This window comes from Pteronotus mesoamericanus, unplaced genomic scaffold (genome assembly GCF_021234165.1).
Source record: "Pteronotus mesoamericanus isolate MK-2021 breed Mesoamerican mustached bat unplaced genomic scaffold, CSHL_Meso_final contig_32, whole genome shotgun sequence".
Lineage (NCBI taxonomy): Eukaryota > Metazoa > Chordata > Mammalia > Chiroptera > Mormoopidae > Pteronotus > Pteronotus mesoamericanus.
This window is the reverse complement of record NW_026555134.1, coordinates 7649583-7660704: the sequence shown is the minus strand read 5'-3', so window position 1 is coordinate 7660704 and position 11122 is coordinate 7649583.

Here is an 11122-nt window from a genome sequence, read left to right as displayed (position 1 = left end):
AGGACTTGCAAAAATACATGAGTAAAACCTCATGCCCATTAGGATTGCTATTATTAAAAAGAAAAGTGTTGGTGCGGATATTGAGAAATTAGAACTCCTGCGCACTGTTTTGGGGACTGTAAACCATCACTTTGGAAAACAGTATGATGGTTCCTCAAAAAAAAAATAGAGCTACCATATAATCCAGCAATTCCATTTCTGGGTGTATGCTCAAAAAAGCAAGGTTTCAAAGTGATATTTGTATACTAATGTTCATAGCAGCATTATTCACAATAGCTAAACTGTGAAAGCAACCCAAGTAACCATCAAGGGATGATGGATAAATAAAATGTGACACACGCACACAGGGATATTATTCAGCCTGAAAAGTCAAGAAATTCTGCAATACGCCACCACATGGTGACCCTTGAGGACACTATGCTAAATGAAGTAAGCCAATCACAAGAAAGATGAATACTGTATGATTCTACTTACAAGAGGTACTTAGAGTAATCAAAATCATAGAGAAAAGAAGGCCTGGGGGAAGAGGAATGGACAGTTATTGTTTAATGAGTATGATGTTTCATTTTTGCAAAGTGAAAAGTGTTCCAGAAAAGGACGGTGGTGATAATTGCACAACAGTGTGGATGCACTTGCTACTACTGAGCTGTACACTTAAAATGGTTAAAATAGTAAATTTTATGTGTCCTTAACCACAATTTCAAAAATTACAAGAGGGGATACCCTAGCAATACAAATACTATTATTGACAACAAGAATACTGAATGCATTTTAGGGACTTTTTAAAAAATATTTTTATTGATTATGCTATTACAGTTGTCCTATTTTTTCTCTCCCCTTATTCCCCTCAGGCCTGTACTGCCCCCCACCAAACCCCTGCCCCCCAACCTTAGTTCATGTCCATGGGTCATATACATAAGTTCTTTGGCTTCTCCATTTCCTACACTATTCATAACCTCCCCCTGTCTATTTTGTACCTACCATTTATGCTTCTTATTCCCTATACATTTTCCCCCATTATCCCGCTCCCCCACCCCTCCCTGCTGATAACCCTCCATGTGATTTCCATTTCTGTGATTCTGTTCCTGTTCTAGTTGTTTGCTTAGTTTGTTTTTTGTTGGTTGTTTTTTTTAGGTTCAGTTGTTGATAGCTGTGAGTTTTTTGTCATTTTACTGTTCATAGTTTTGATCTTCTTTTTCTTAGATAAGTCCCTTTAACATCTCATATAATAAGAGCTTGGTGATGATGAACTCCTTTAACTTGACCTTATATGGGCAGCATTTTATCTGCTCTTCCATTCTAAACAATAGCTTTGCTGGATCGAGTAATCTTGGATGTAGGTCCCTGCCTTTCATAACCTTGAATTCTTCTTGCCAGCCCCTTCCCGCCTGCAAGGTTTCTTTTGAGAAATCAGCTGATAGTCTTATGGGAACTTCTTTGTAGGTAACTGTCTCTTTTTCTCTTGCTGCTTTTAAGATTCTCTCCTTCTCTTTAATCTTGGGCAATGTAGTTATGTTGTGCCTTGGTATGTGTTTTCTTGGGTCCAACTTCTTTGGGATTCTCTGAGGTCCCTGGATCTCCTGGAAGTCTATTTCCTTGGCCAGATTGGGGAAGTTCTCCTTCGTTATTTTTTCAAGTAAGTGTTCGATTTCTTGCTCTTCCTCTTCTCCTTCTGGCACCCCTATGATTCAGATATTGGAACGTTGAAAGTTGTCCTGGAGGTTCTTAAGCCTCTCCTCATTTTTTGAATTCTTGTTTCTTCATTCTCTTCTGGTTGAATGTTCATGTCTTCCTTCTGCTTCCAATCATTGATTTCAGTCCCAGCTTCCTTCGCTTCACTGATGGTGCCCTGTATATTTTTCTTTATTTCCCTTCGCATGGCCTTCACCTTTTCCTCTCTTTTATGACCATACTCAACCAATTCTGTGAGCATCCTAATTACCAGTGTTTTGAACTCTGCATCTAATAGGTTGGCTATCTGTTCATCGCTTAGTTCTATTTTTGCAGCTTTGATCTGTTCTTTCTTGTGGGCCATATTTCTTTGTCTCATTGCACCTGTTACTTTGGAAGGCACCTGTTACCAGAGCCTTAGGTATTCGCCAGGGCAGGGCGACCCAGGTTGCTTTGTTGTGATGTGTGGGAGGGGTCCGAGTGGGAACAATGCTGCTTGCTCAGCTCTCGGCCAGCTTTCAGTTATTTCCCCCACCACCCACAAGCAAATTGGGCCCTCTGGTGCTAACTCCCAGGTGGGTGGGTGTGTGTACATTCTAGGACCTTGTGGGTCTCTCCAATGGACTCTCCTGTGAGGCTGGGAGTTTCTCCTACTGCCACAACCCCTACAAGTTTTTACAGCCAGAGGTTTTGAGGCTTTCTTTTCCCACACTGGAACCTCGGGTTGCACAGTGTTGTTCCTCCCGGTTTATCCACACGCAAATGTGGGACTGCCAACCGCTGTCTCAGCTGCCCAGTCCTCCGGCCGCCGCCTTGCCTCGTGTCCTCTCCACCCTGGCTCCCCATCTCCACCCTCCCTACCAATCTGGATGAACGTTTCTTCTTTAACTCCTTGGTTGTCGGGCTTTCATACAGTTTGATTTTTGGCAGTTCTGGTTGTTTTTTGTTTTTAAATTTTTGTTGTCCCTCTTTAGGTTGTGCGCGGAGCAATGTGTATGTACCAATGCCTCCAGTTTGGCCGGAAGTCCATCTGCTCTGAATGCAGTTTAAGGTTTCTTAATGAGATTGGGTTTTATCCTTAAAGTAGCTACAGTAATACTGTCATTTAAATATTGTGATTTAAAAGCACTTTAAATATTTATTCTCTAAGGAGTTATACCCTAAACTTGATACCAGCTTGCTTCCAATTTTTGAAAATTGCCTTTTACTTGCTTTTGTCTTTTAATTATATAAAACACTTAACATACATGGCTCTTAAGTGTAAACCACAAAACAGGTACATTCAGAAAGTACAGCTAACATCCTGGCCCTTGTTTCCAGTTTTTTCCCCATCCCTATAAATTTCCAATTTTGTAGATCTCTTATTACCCTCCTATTCTTTTCTTTTGAAAATATTAGAAAATGCATAGGCATTATATATATATATGTTTCTTAATACAAAAGTTGTACACTGTAAATATTGTTCTACACCTTGCCTTTTGTAGGATTATATACCTTGGAGATTGTTCCATTCACAGCTGCATAGTCCTACATTATGGGCATTGTGATTGGCAGGATTCTAAAGGTGACCCTCCCCAAGGTTTTCCCCTCCCACCTCAGCTATGCGATCCAACACTTATCTAGGAACATCTGTGAAAGGAAGTTAAGGACATAATCAAATCCTAACTCAATTAACTTGAAAATATGTAGATTATATGAATAAGTCTAATCTAATCAGGTGAAACCCTGAAAGCAGAGCATTTTCCCTGGCTGGTGGCAGAAGAAAGAAGCCAAAGACACTCAAGGGATGAGAGGGACTCAGCAGGTGAAGTATTCTTGTCAGCCTCCAGAGAAGAGCAAACCACCAAGCTATAAACTACTAACTGAGAGGAGCAGCCTGGAGTGGCAGAGAGCAAGCCTAGCCTAACACCAGCAAGAAAATAAGGACCTCAGTCTTACGGGGGCAAGGAAGTGAATTCTGCCTATAATCAGTGAGCTGGGAAGAAGACCCTGAGCCTCAGACGACAATTGCAGCATCGGCCAACACCTTGACTTTGAATCTGTAAGAGATAAGCAGAGGGTTCCGTTCCACAGTGCCTAGACTCCTGACCCATGGAAAGTATGAGATGAACTAACGTATGTTCTCCTCAAAAAATACATGAGTAAATAAATGACTTTAAAAGGTAGGGCACCACCCTCACCACCGAGATCAGAACAATAACATGAGATGAGTGGGCAAATTATACAAATAAACTCATACCATAAGAATATATTCACTACTAAAGAAGAGATGCATATATTATTCCAAGATTCCTAGTGGCCCTAAGGAAACACAATTAGTTACAAGTAGTAATATCTATCAGAAATATATCCCCTTGTGCAGCAGGGAGATCTGACTGAAATTTCTTGCTCATAGATCCTCACAAAGGGCACACTCAGCATGACAGTGGACCTTGATGTCCTGTGAGACAGTATATTTTAAGGCTATTTTGATAGCATCTATTTTTGTAAGCAGAGGACCACACACCAAAGCAGACTTGACTGAAAGGGAATACAGCAGCAACTGAAACAATACAAGTCACTTTCAGACACAGAACGGCTCTTTGCATGTCAGAAACAATGAGGAATTGCACCTGACCTTGGGGAAGTCGGGATGGTGCTGGGTTCCAGGAGCCTCTAAAGGCAGATGCAGGCATTAAATACGGAGGCCCTTTAATCCCAGAATTTACAAGATAAAAGCTGCATGTAGGAACACAGAGCCTGGCAGTTATATCAGGAGAGGTTGGCCAAAGTTGTCTTAGGGCCCCCTCTTGCTCTCCTCTCCTATGCAACCTTGGAATGAAAAATCTATTTTTAGATAAATGACCAATATAAGGGTCAACCTAATGCCCACAGGGCAAAACCAGACAGGTTCCATCTCCGTGGGCAGTTCTGTTGATTTCAATAAGGAAAGGATTATGTTCTCCCCACAATCGTTATTTTAGCAAAAGGTATGTTCTTTTAGATACAGCCTATCAACCTCAAAGACCATGAACATACAATGTGAGGTGATACCCAGACTCCTCAAAACCGTCCCATTTTTCTGTGCATCTCCAGGAATGGTTAGGCTGAGCTTGTTCCCCGACACGTACTGCAGTGTAAACCCCAAGGCTGTTACTTACTTGTTTCCCCCTCAGCACAATTCCGCTGCTACCCTGGGTGAGAATACAGTCATCGCAACACACCCCCGTTAGCCAGGAGGGGGGCCGCAGGGAGGGGGCCGGGCTCCGCCTCCCCGCTCAGGCAGGCAGCGGCCAGGCTGCGAACTACCGGGGGCCTGCGCCCACAGCAGGGCAGCGCAGGGAGCCGTCAGGGCGGCCACCCTCCGTTTTCTCACTGCAGGTGGCTTCCGGGGTGCTAATTTCACCACGGTTTCCACTTTTCTGTAATTTAAACCCACTTAAGACTATATATATATTGTTCCTTGACGACAATCATCAGTGGTATCAGAAAAAACTTCTGATGTATAACAACTGTTAGCCAAATTGTTACACATGCATACTTGGCAGCATTTTTGTTACCAAAAAAATAACAATTGCAAAAGAGGATTTTAGACAAAACAGTATTTTTAAATATGAAATACAAGTGAAACCTCTGTACACTTTAAATGGGGAAATTATCCGTCTGTGTATTAGACCTCAATAAACCTGCTATGTAAAAAATTAATTGAAAGCATTGCATACTTTAAATGGGTACATCATAGAGTATGTGTGTTATATCTCAATACAGCTGCTATTTAAAAAATTAATTGAAAGCCACTGTCCTAACAGATGACGTTTGCCACCGCACTTAATGTTTCCTGGGTAGTTTTGCCCTTTGTGAATATTTTTGTCCCAACTTAATGATTTAGAATCCCCAAGGATCCCAAGCTATAGGAAAATTTTTAAGAAACGAGTAACCCGCAGCACCCAGAGTGCGCGTGGCCAACCCAGCTGCTCAGGGCAGCCCAGGCCCTCTTTGCAAGGAAAGGACCACAACGCCGCCTCCCTGCGACTGCGCAGGGGGCAGGTACGACGGGCAGGTACCACGTCTGCGATTAAAAAGGCAAAAGGCGTGGTGGTTCCCTTGACTTTCCTCCTTCCAGTCGGCTGGGTAATCGAAGTGGTAAGGAATGTCCTTCTTAGCATTTACAAAGCCGTATTTCCTTTTGAAGTAAAAGCGTCCCTGGGCAATTTTATGTGTTGAATTGGCTTTCATGCCAAAGAGGCTGCCCAAGGAGACCTTCTAAACCTACCGCCAGCCTGCACTCAACTGCTTAAGGCAAAAGCAGGGAGTGTATTCCCACCCTCTCACACACTGCACATCCACAAAGCTCTGCTGATTCTCCTTCCTAATGTCTCTCCAGCCCATACCCTCTCCCGAAAGCCCGGTGTCCCTTGGAGCCTAAGTGACTACTACAGCGGGTCTGCAGACTCCAGTCCGTCCTCAACACCGCCACCAGAGGGCCCTTCTAAAATACAAACCTGATCCTGTCACTGCACGAGCACAACCCTACAATTTAAAAAACAAAGAAACAAACAAAAAACAAAAACAAAACAAAAACAAAACATCAAGCGGCAGAATACTGCAGGTCCTCCCTGATCTGGTAAGCTCTCCAGTGTCCTCTCTCGACAACGCCTACCGTACCCTGGCCCACCAAGCTTCTTCCCAGTCCTACTCTCATCTGCGCAACCACACCAGGTATTTGCGACGCCTCCGTGCTTTTCCAAACACGGCCCACTTCACCTCTGGTGATCTCACCTCTCCTGCTGAAACCATATTTCTTCCAGCAGAAGCCCTCCTGACCCTCAGCCGGACAGGCTGACGCCCTCTGTTCTGCCTCCCCTCGCCTTGGGGGTGTCGCCAAGTCTGTCTCGCATGAAGGGATCTCGACCTCAGAATTCAAGGAATTTTAGGAGGATAGCGAATAGGCTTCCAGGGATCTGTGAACAGAGCAAGCTGAATACAAACCCTCCCATTCGTTTTAAAGGAATACTTTCGGGAGAGAGGGGCCACTTCTTTCGTCGAGTTCTTAAGGGGAACTTTCACTTACAATGATTGGGAACACTGTGCTAAATTAATTGTGAACTCTTTGAATGCAGGCATATTAGTTTTCCCTTCCCAGTTTACACCACAGCTCCTAGGCTTGTGAATACTAAATACATTAGCTAATGGATGAATAAATGAGTGACTGAAATAACTCATTTAAGAAGAATTTATCGCTATGGGCAAGAACCAGTGTTGGATATGGCTATTATTAAGATAGACCTGGTTCCTGTTTTCACTGGGGAAATAGTCTGGCAAGAAGAAAAGACATTAAACTATTAATCATGCAATTACAATTTAATTGCAAGAGTGAGAAGGCCTATCAAGGAGAAGTACAGGCTGCTGGCAGAGGGCATATCTGGGGGCTTTGATCCAGTGTGAAGTCTGAGGTCAGAGAAGGCGTCTTTGAGGATATAATGTTCATAAAGTAAGTGAATAATAACTAAGAAATATTACAAAGAATAATTATGTTACTACCCATTCGCATGTAACAAGATGAGCTGGAAGGTAGCATAATTTATACATAAAGAATAAAAATCCTAATTTCAAATTTCATTATTAATGATGAAAAAGATCATTAGTCAAAGTAGAGTTAGTATTACTCCCAGATGAGATCACCTTACTTGGACATTTTATCAGGAAACACTGTGGAAGACTATAATGGCTGCAATTTCATGAAACTCCTTTTTTTAATCTGCCAAGATTCTTTTAATGTCTAAGGCCAACTCTAGAGGTTTAGGATCAAGTCCTCTGTGTAGCATGTCTGCCAAACCACACAGAAGACAACTTAATGTTCCCAAAATCCGTTCTGAAGCTGGCCTCAACCCCCTGATCCCATCCTCCTACCACTCTGTTTCCACCTCTTTGTTTCTTCGGCACCTTCCCTGCTCTGCCTTTGCGGCCGGAGTGTCTCATTTGGCTCTCAATTTACCTGCTGTGTTTCCCAGACTAGAGTGAGCCTTTCTCACTCTGGCCTGCTGCTCCTCAGAATGACAGATCTGTGTCAGAGGTCCTGTCCTGGCTCTGGGATTTCCCACCCTCTCCATGGGTTCCTCCTGGTACCCTTGACAGCTCTTCGGCTCTGCACATTCTGACTCTTCAAAGTTCACCTGGGAAAGCCAGACACTACACCGTGCAGCTTCACCATTTGAAACTAAACTGGAATGTAAGGGCTTCTGCATTTCTAGGTCACACATATATGACTGTGGGGATCGCAATATAATGATTACTGATTTTTTTCCTTATCCACAGGCTACAGAAAACCATCCCTCAGCTGAGATTTTGATTACATATTGATGCAGAGTAGAAAACTTAGGCATATCAACCCCACCCAAAAATGTTTCATTAACGTAGGTCTCCGCTTTGGACAGATAGGTTAATCACAGAACTATGTCCCCTAGGATTCATATATGGAAGCTCTAACCCTCAATGTGACTGTATTTGGAGTCGAGCCTCTAAGGCGGTAACTCAGGTTAAATGAGGTCATAAGAGCTGTCTCTGCCCATTTTAGTGTCCATAACAAAACACATAGACCTGATGGCTTATAAACAACAAATTTATTTCTCACAGTCCTGCAGGCTGGGAAGTCCAAGTCAAGTCACCAGCAGGTTCGTGGTCCGGTGGGGATGCTCTTCCAGGTTCATACACAGCCGCATTCTCTCCGTAACCTCGCACACCAGAAGGGCCAACAAGGGCACAGGTCCCACTCATAAGGGCGCGGCTCTCACGCCCTAATTTCCTCCCAGGGCCCCGCCTGCTGTCACCGTCACCCTAGGGGCTACGATGTCAACACAGGACTCCTGCCGAGACACAAACCTTCAGTCTACATCGAGGGTAAGGCCCTGATCCCACGGGACTGCTGTCCTTACAAGAAGAAAAAGAGATACCAGAGGGCTCCCTCTCCCTTTTCCTCTCCCCCCCTGCGTGGGCCCAGAGGAAGGGCCGTGGGAGGGCACAGCGAGAAGGCAGGCATCTGCAAGCCGCAGGGACAGATCTCCCCAGAAACAAGCCGTGACGGCATCTCCATCTGGGGCTTCCCAGCCTCCACAACTACGAGAAAATGAACGTCTGCTATGTAAGCCACCCAGCCTGTGGGATTTTGTTAGGCAGCCCCAGGGGACTAATGTTGTACAATGTGACCATTTGCTTTCTTCTCTACCACCACCAAGCTGCAAAGCACTGCGAGATAACATCGTGCGCCACTGCCGATAACGGGAGTTGAATGAGAACTATTCCACGACGAGAGTATGAAGATTGTAAGTCTCACCCTGCTCACTTGCCCATCACTCACAGACATCCAGACTACTAAGGTCTCTCTCCTATTCTCTTGCTAAGCCTTCCTTTCAGGGAGGACTTTGAAATGCATCCCCTCTAAGTGGTAAATAATAGAACACTATGAAACATTAAGTCCATGAAACTACAGACTTGTGAATTTAACAGAGGAACAAGTGTTAAGGAAATGACCACCTAATAGTGAAGTATCACCTAGCATCTACGTCTCCAGAGCATAAATCTCCTGTGAGCTCAGGAGTGTCCCCAATACCAGACACAAAGCTCTGGGGATAAGAGAACAAGGAAGGCAATTACCTGAGTTCCCAGAGTCACATGTAGAGAAAGAAACAATACATGAGAAGCTTATCATGCAGTGTGATGAGCACTATAATATAAATATGGACAAAGGGCAATAGGAGCACAAAGCTTCACTCTCAGCAGGGAATGAGGGGCGTGTGTGCGCAGACATCTATATATGTGAATGCATACACACATATATATATATAAACAGATACTCTTGTATTATAGGTATGTTTATTATATTCTAGGCATGTCTACATTACATGTGTGTATAAATATGTGTATATGTGAGTGTGTGTGTGTGTGTGTCTGTGTATAAAAGCAACTCATCAGGGAGATAACTGCTATTTCTCTTGGGTACTTGAATGCTACATACCAGGTACACTTACATGTGTTTAATCCTCACAACAAACTATGATGGAGAAAAGTGTTACCATCCCTGTGTTTGCAAACACAAAGCACAAAGAAGCTAAACTGCCCAAGGTCACACAACCAGGAGGGGCAGAACTGGGATTCCCACCCAGCAGTCTAGCCATAGAGCCTGCTCTCCGGGCCAGTGCTTTACAGCGTCTTCCCTCTGCTCCTGCAGGAACCCTGGCAGGTCCCACGTACACAGGAAGCCAGATCTGGAAACTGTCTTTGGGTAGTCGGAATTACAGTTGAGATTTTCCTGGTTGCAAGGAAGGCAGGCCCATTAAAGCATGGCTTCGTTTAGTGTCCTTAACAGATCACTGTCTTGTATTTGTTTTCTTTTAAAAGTAGCTGAGCTCAATTGCCCCATGAAATCTGTACATATTTTGTTCCATGTAAGCAATGGTGGATCCCAGAACACATGTAACATGTAATATACAGAGCAATGGATAAGGAGGTGATGATATCTGAGGAGAGGCATATGAAATTTTTAAGTGAGCAGGTGCCAATACTATAAGAAGAATCCTGCCCCTCTAAGAATTAGTATCACAATTTGATTAAGTTAGGGAGTTAAGAAGAAAATATTTATGGGTCCCTATATAACCTATACGTAAAATAAATGGGAAATTTATCCTCTTATTTTAAAAAATGACATAGTAATTTGTCTGGCTAATAGGTAATGGTAAGCCCTAGACCATAATAATTTAAAATATTGTAAATGAGTATAAGCAGATGCCTTGGAAAGGAAGATATCACGGTCCCCGTTTTATGCACAAGGGAAGTGCGACTGGTTGAGGTTAATGTCACTTGACTGCGGACACACATCTAAGTGTGATGCGTGGCCAGGGGCTTGGGCCCGGTCTTGCTTGCTAGAGCTACGCTCCCTCCACCTCACAGACGAACAGAGTTGTTAAAAAGCTTTGCTTCATTGCCACCTAAGGTTAACATTTCAGATGCATTTGACTTTAAATGGTCTTTACTAGGTATCAGCAGACACAACAAAAGTAAATTCTGTATATTATTTTAATGCGTATATATGCACTTATTTCCCCTATTTAAAGCCTCATAGTCACATAACATCCCGATCTCTTATTCTCTATTCCGTTCTGTTCCGGATTCTTGTGTATTCTGAATTAAGAGCAATGTAATGGCATACAGTCTTATAATGGTGACAAGTGTATTGTGACTTCAAGAGCATGCTTAAGACCCACGGCAGTAGGCGAAGCAAACACAGAAAGATCGATAATGATGTGTTGGACATGTAAGCGACCGTGACAGATGTCATGGGAAAAACAAAACATAAGAAGTGCATTTTTTCCTCAAGATACGTACTGCCTCAGAGGAAAGACAAAAATAAAGACGTGGAAACAAGAAGTAGGCAGAACTGGAACAAAAATGCAAAGGTACAATGGCGTACGATTCACTG